At 39.9% G+C, this 7188-nt stretch overlaps 1 protein-coding gene across 4 annotated transcripts in view; it reads right to left on the minus strand.

The window, feature by feature from the left end:
- The window catches only part of LOC122885412 (semaphorin-3F-like), a 56016-nt gene extending 55418 nt beyond the window's left edge, over positions 1–598 (minus strand). For 2 of the 4 annotated variants that reach the window (XM_044216488.1, XM_044216467.1), the window contains exon 1: positions 258–596. The gene's annotated coding sequence lies outside the window, so the exon portion shown is untranslated. Of the gene's footprint in view, positions 1–257 lie in introns of all 4 variants that reach the window. The other 2 variants (XM_044216477.1, XM_044216459.1) reach the window with 2 other exon arrangements.
- Between the last annotated feature and the right edge of the window lie 6590 nt (positions 599–7188).

Raw genomic sequence — 7188 nt, forward strand, 5'->3', positions numbered from 1 at the left:
AATATAAATATAGGCGAACTTAAGTCTGTTGCTTTAAATAAACTATTCCAAATATGCAGGACAAAATTATTTGACAGAACTTTTAAAATACATTTTATAGATTAGAGCCTTCTGTCTTGCACATGTAGCCAAGGAATCAGTCCTTTGGCTCGACTCCACCAAATGTGGCTTCCTACTGATTTATAGCACATCTGTCTCAATACAAATAATTTATTTGACTTGTCACGTATCAAAACAGCACTTGCATTATGACCTACCTTCTAGTTACGTCCAGTGAATATTGTGATAAAGCTGATCAACATTTAAAACCATCCACCCAGATCATTTGAGCTCCTCTGTCTGCACGCAGGAGTAACAGTGTATCCGCCGCAGATCCTGCACGATTATCCCAGAGCCAAACAAAGCTTGGATTTAAATTAACTTGACGCGGCCGCCTTAACTTGAAGTGATCTCTAAATCGCATCAACAGATTCTGTATTTTCCACTGAAGGACGTAATAAACAAAGAGTTGCTCCTGGAGAGATTAGTGGCGGAGCGGAGCTTCAGCCGTGGGCAGCGGCGTTCAAGTGTGTAGTGCAGGGAAGCGGCTTCTGCAGGTGGATAGACTGAGGTCTCCCGGCAGTGGACACACCCATGGGGGAGGGAACCTACCTTAGCATCCCTGCGCTCCGTCCCGCCCCAAAATGTAGCACAAAACAAGTCTGCTCTGCATCTTCTTACACTCCAGATGGGCTACAGAGGTAAACTCACTTAAAATGAGGAAGAACACGCTGTACAAGTGGGGTAAAGGGCAGCTGAAGCAGATGTGGAGATGCCGTGCTCCCTTTAACATTAGGAGTTGTCCAAAATGTTCTGTTTTCCCCTTAAAAATGAAACTTTAGACAGATATGTGCGCATGCGTCCTCAGTGTCTTAGTATTTCCCACTGACGGTAATCATCATATCACATCTCTCATATCTTCAGACTTGAATTTGGGTTTTTATTTTTTCCTATAAAGTGTCGGAACAGTTGCATTTGGGCTGCTTCTGTGCTTATAGTAGATTCATGAAACCTGAAGCATTTAGTAGGTGAGAATTATGCAATTTGTTTTCATTTCTATTAGCATTTATCTTTGTCCCCAAAAGTAAATGTATTAAGATAAAGATAGATAAAACAAGAAAAAGCATGCAGACATGTTTAATTTTTTGTGGAGCTCTCAAACAGTGAAACGTTTCTAATTCAAATATCCCCATAATGTCTTTATTGCAGAAGCTGAACTCAGATATTTCAGTTCTATGGGCAATATATATATATATATATATATAGGCAATATATATATATATATATATATATATATATATATATATATATATATATATATATATATTTTTTTTTTTTTTTAGAGGGAGAGCTTTTCTCTTGAATGTCCAGAGGAAGCTTTTTTTACATGGCTGCTTGAGTATCAAAATAGGACTGAGTTCATTTCACAACTTGATTAACCTGTGACTGCCAGCTACTGATTTTTAGTTGATGACTGGAGCCAACATCGAGTTGTGCTGAGAAGCTTTCAGATGCCAGCGCTGAGCCAAACAATTGTTCAGTATCTGCTGGTATTGGCAGTGTCACAGTATGGAACAGTTTGCTTTTTGAATAAAGTATGAATCACTTACTATATTTTGACTCAGGCGGAGAAGAAAGAAAACCAAGCTGCTGATGCTTTAAGATGAGATGAAGCCATTTTTATTTGATGCCAGCAGCTGCTGCATAACTCTTCGGCACAACAGGAATGTGGCCGCACGTTCACATAAGAAACTGTTGAAAAGTGGCCAGATGCAGAAAAGGTAGATTTCCTCTGACACCTCGATGACCTGACAGAGGATCACTGGCTCTTGCCTCAGATAGGCATCAGATATTCATGGGCAAATGGAGCCTTAAATCTTTTAATCTCACTCGATCCCTCCCCTGATCGCACTGGCTTATTTTGCTTCTCATCCAGTCAACGCACAACGCAGCTGACGCCCAGTGTGCATGCTTATTATTCCATAAATGATAAATACAGTAGCTTCGGTTTCATGCAGTCTTAGGGATATTACTATGGCAGAATTGTATAAAATCAGAGAGGAATTTGGAGGATACAGTTAGACTTTCTTTCATTTAATCATGGCTGAAGAGCTGATTTACTGTTTCCTTTGTGTTTTTTAGTTCAGAAGAAAGATAATGTTACAGTAACAAACCATAAAACCTGCACCACAGCTAAACTGACTGGGTGGTAATTTCACTGAAATGTACTTGTGTGCTCCATTTAAAATAACCAAATTGGTGATGTATGACTTTCAGTACTTGCATGTTTATTTATTTAGTCAAGTATATATACTGTATACTTTCCATCTTTTTCTAACCTTTGTGTTGAGGGGAATAAATTGGATTCATAACGAATTAAGCACCTTTTTGCTAAATGTGAACAAAACGATTCTGGATCTCTGGCTGTGACTTTGAGTTTTCTGTCCTTTGAAAGATGTCTTGGAAAGACAATTACTACATTAGTCTATGCAAAAGAGGCTTTGCAGTGTGACCCTAGGCTTTGATGCTTGTAGCAGAGAAAGGAAGAGAGCTCAGCATCAGCATTTGCCATTAAAAGTGTTAAATTTCCCTTGATACCAGCAAAGAGCTCTGGGAAACAATTACCCCCACATGCACGAGCTCACGCACACAAGGCAGGAGATATTGATATGTTTCAGTCCATCTGAATCTTGGGACAATCTTGAAAAATCATCATGACTCTTTTTTTTTTTTCACACACAAACACAAAGAGGCACACAGCTTAACATATGCAGGTGGGCGTTCATGTTCGAAGGGTGGTCTGAGCACCAGACTGTACAGAGCCAAGTAAATAACAATTCTCATAAATATCTGGAACACAACTCCTAATCCCTCAGGACTCACCAAGAATAAATCAGTCAAACAATAAAATCTCTTTCCCCAAACTTCACATATCAGCAGTTCAAACAACCTCCAATCAAAATGTGTGTAGACCAGCCAAGTTTAATTGTGTCATTACTGATACTTCTTTTTGTTTCCTAGCTCCAGCTATTCCTATTTTCTCTCTTTCCTTTCTTTTAATTTTCCCTCCACTGTCTTGTAGCCAACAGCTGCATGTTGTTTCCTATATTTCTTTTTAATCAACAATATTATTCCCATCTTCAGGCCTCTGGTGGCCTCACCATCTGTCACTTGCGTGAGACAACAGGAAAGCAATTATTGAATCCTGGCTTTGAGGAGCGCCTGCCTTCATAAAAGTCCCCCATGCTTTCCAGTTTTTTCCTCTAGCGTTACTTTCTCTCTAGCAGCTATCTGAGGGGTAAAATGTGAAAGATAATGTTGAAACCAAAGATCACCATCGGATGCCAGACCACAGAGCCAACACATTTAAAAGTGACGTTAAGGCGTTTTGTTCTGCAGAGGAGATGCCAGGTTTATAAATCTGAGTTTGAATACTGCTGGTGGGGGACTTTATTCTTCTTTCTCTTGAGAAGTTTTATGTTTGTTACAGATATTACACCACTTTGCTTCAAATGCTTCAGTTTTATCAGCCAGACTAAACCTGCCAGTTTTAACAATGTGATTTTGACTCCAAGTTGATCATATCCATTTAAAAAAGTTGTCATTTTCCTGGAGGACATGAAGGCAACACTGCATAGATTATTGTTATCATTCTTACTGATTTCTCTGAGGATTGTTCATAAGAATTTTACATTTATTTATCCACTGCAACTCAGTTCATAACTACATTAACATTTGCTTAGAAGACACTGGTCACTGGTTTCATGTAAACAGGTGGGGAATACAAATCCAGGCAGTATGAGAGCAGAGGTCATTCTCTCATATGAGTTTCATTACATTCAATGAATTTTCCTCCAACCTTTTGCCATCAATGACTCCACCAGCAATGGAAAGTAATTATTAACAGGCTGTGACAACCTTAACCTCTGTCTGCTGGCTCCACCACATCATGGGGAGGCAATTAACAGCTGTTCATTACGGATGAGGTGAAGAAACAAGTGCACCAACACATTGCTGCGCACATCTGCATGTACGCACACATCTAAATGACACAGACAGATGTGAGTGGACACACATCCTTACACAATTGACCATGCACAGTGGCAACATACACACAGCTGAGGATGCCGTGGCACAGAGAATGGCCCTCAGCGCTCTCTGAGGGACACATCGTTTGTGTAGAATTTAATGAGGGAACATGTACTCATCCCTCCACATCACCGGGAGAGCTGTTACCTTTTGGTGTGATAAGACATTAAAAATTCACACTGTTTCAGTAGAGGTTCGACTAGTACGGCAGCACGCTCATTAGCATTTAAATGGGAAAAAGATAACACTGCACTTCGCAGAGTCATACCTCCATCACAAAGCTGGCAGACAGAGAAGAAAACTTGATTCAGGCCCTGAAAACTTTGGTTGTTTTTAGACACCTGAGTGGAAATAGTTACATCTTATTACCAATGTTGGGTCATTGTCTGTTTTATTTAGCTTTTATACCTCATATATATACTACCGTCAGTGGGTCTAACTTTAGACAAACATATTAGACAAATAAATGTATTGTTTTTAAGGAAAGCCTAAATCATCACCACGTGACAGTTATCAACAGTGATTTATTAGGAATTAGAGGACATTTTCCTTTATGTACTCAGTAGCAAAATAATAAAAAAGTTAATTGAATTTAAAAACTCATTTCTCTCACAGTAATAAATGCAGCGATTTTTGTCTATTATTCTTCAGTACATTCATGCCTACAGGAGAGACATTCACCCCCTGTTTGGAGATTCCCATTCAGACCATACTGTCAGTTAATGAAAGAACCAAAACTAGAAAAATACTTTGGATTTTTGCTATTTTTGTTGGCCTGGAGTGATGCTAACAATGTTGACTTTAACAATTAAATAGTTAAAACACTGTAAAGCTAAAACAGTAGTGTCTCTGTAATACTGATAAATGTAGAGGCCAATGTTAGTGCTTGCTAGTGAATCTGTAACTAGCCAAACATTTATGCTGTGATGTAAATTCTGTTTAGGATGTACTTTTCTTCCTTTGATTACTCACACATGACATACTGCACTCTTAAGATTAATGGCACTCTTTTCTTCGTGCATATTTTTTCATCCAGATCTCACTGTGTTTGGCTGCTCGTATTTGTTCCTCAGTCTTTTGTCACAGAAGCTGACTATGACTCAGCTGGAGCTTTGCCGAGCTAAAAATGGGACAGCTGCCTTTTTTAAATGACACAAGTTTGTCTCATTGTATCTGGCTGACATGTCTCCTGCCTGGGAACAGAGGGAGGAGGGCAGCTGTGGTGGGTTGATTTGGTATGAATTAAAGCTGTTTCCTAACAGGCTCCACAGGGTCTGATCCTGTCCCCTGCTTGTCTGGTGGATTCTCTCCACCAGTATCAACCAGAGGAGAGCATGTATTACATTACATCAGCTCTTTTACCCCCTTGTCTTTTTGTTCTTCACAGTAAAATGTACTGCACACAATAACAGTGGCTTTATATTTAGCATGACTTTGTGGTTGAAGGTGCCCTGGCCATGCTACCTGTGGTTGGTTGAGGGGGTTTGTGTAATAGTTTTCCCATGCAGTGTTGTTGGTGTGGGCCTCCTGAGGGTCCGGTCTGTCAGTGTCATTCTTCATTGGCATCCAGCCGCAGGTCTCTGGCTACAGGGAGAGACTGAAGACAGCAAGGGGAAATGACTATGCCTTTTGTTCTACACTGCACTCAAAAGTGGTCAGCTTTTGTAGTTGAACTCAGTTTAATGTAGTCTGTGGTCTGATAGGGGAATACATGGGAATTTTTCCCATAGCCTAGTTAAATTATTTAGAGAGAGTGAAAACCTTCTCAATATGTAACATTTTTTTGAATTTGTTACAGCTACTGAAAGACTAAGAAAAGAAGTGTTGGCTTACAAGACAGCACGTTGCTGTAAATACACTGCACCACCAACATCCTTCTGTCCCTTTTTCTCCTTCTCTTTCTTTTCTTTCCCCTTCCTCTGTTTCTTTTTGTATGGAAAGAAACAAATGTTAAATATAACTAAGGACAAGAACAATTAAGGTTTGTGCAACAATGCAGATTTAGCTGGTAATCTCCTTTACTAGGTCACTGCTTATTAGCCGTGCTAGCGGCATGGTTCTCGAGATGGTAATAATGCCGGCCTGTTGATCCACCGCTTTAGCCCAGACTGAAATATCTCAAGAACTGTTGGATGGATTGACATGCAATTTTGTACAGACATTCATGGTTCCCAGAGGATGAATCCTAATAACTTTGGTGATCCCCTGACCTTTCCTCTAGCGCTACCATGAAGTTCACTTTTGTGGTTTTGAGTGAGATGGCTCAAACACCCATTGGAGGGATTGCCATGGAATTTGGTTCACACATTCATGTCCCACTCCGGATGAATTAGAATTACTTTGGTGATCTCTAACTTTTCATCTAGCTTCAGGTCAAAATTTAAATTTTTACTATACTTTGTGTTCATTGCTAATCAGCAAACATTAGCATGCTAACACACGTAACTAAGATGAACATGGTAAACATTGTAGGCTGCCTGCATCAGCATGTTAGCATCGCCATTGTGAGCATGCTGATGTTACCAGTTAGCTCAAAGCACTAAAGTACAGCCTTAAAGAGCTGCTAACAGGCAGCATGGCTGTAGAATCTTGGTCTTGTTTTCAATCTACAACCGACAAGGACAGGATTGTGTGTGCTTGTGTGGGGTTGAAAGTTTTGAGTATGCAGTGTTTAAAATATATATTTACGATGCCTGTCTCTAATTTACCCTCCTTTTGCAACTACTCTAGCTTGACTATGCGGAGTCTCTTGTCCTTCACCCTTCCCCTTGCCCCCCTCCCCATCTCATCCTCCTGTCATCACTCGCTCTGATGAGGCCATGAAACAGGTGGTTTGAGAATTCAAAATGACATAGGAGAGATGGAAACCAAACAGTTGTGTGAGTGAGAGAGAAACAGAAAGATTTTGTATGTGTCTGTGTTCATGAAAGAGAGAAGAAGAAAGGAAGAGGCCACCCAAAAACAACAATAACAAACAAAATACAAAATTTGGTTACTTGGTGTTTTTGCTGATAATTTCTGCTGAACCCACTACCCCATTTCTTTTAGTTCTGTCTTAGA

This window comes from Siniperca chuatsi, linkage group LG2 (assembly GCF_020085105.1).
Source record: "Siniperca chuatsi isolate FFG_IHB_CAS linkage group LG2, ASM2008510v1, whole genome shotgun sequence".
Lineage (NCBI taxonomy): Eukaryota > Metazoa > Chordata > Actinopteri > Centrarchiformes > Sinipercidae > Siniperca > Siniperca chuatsi.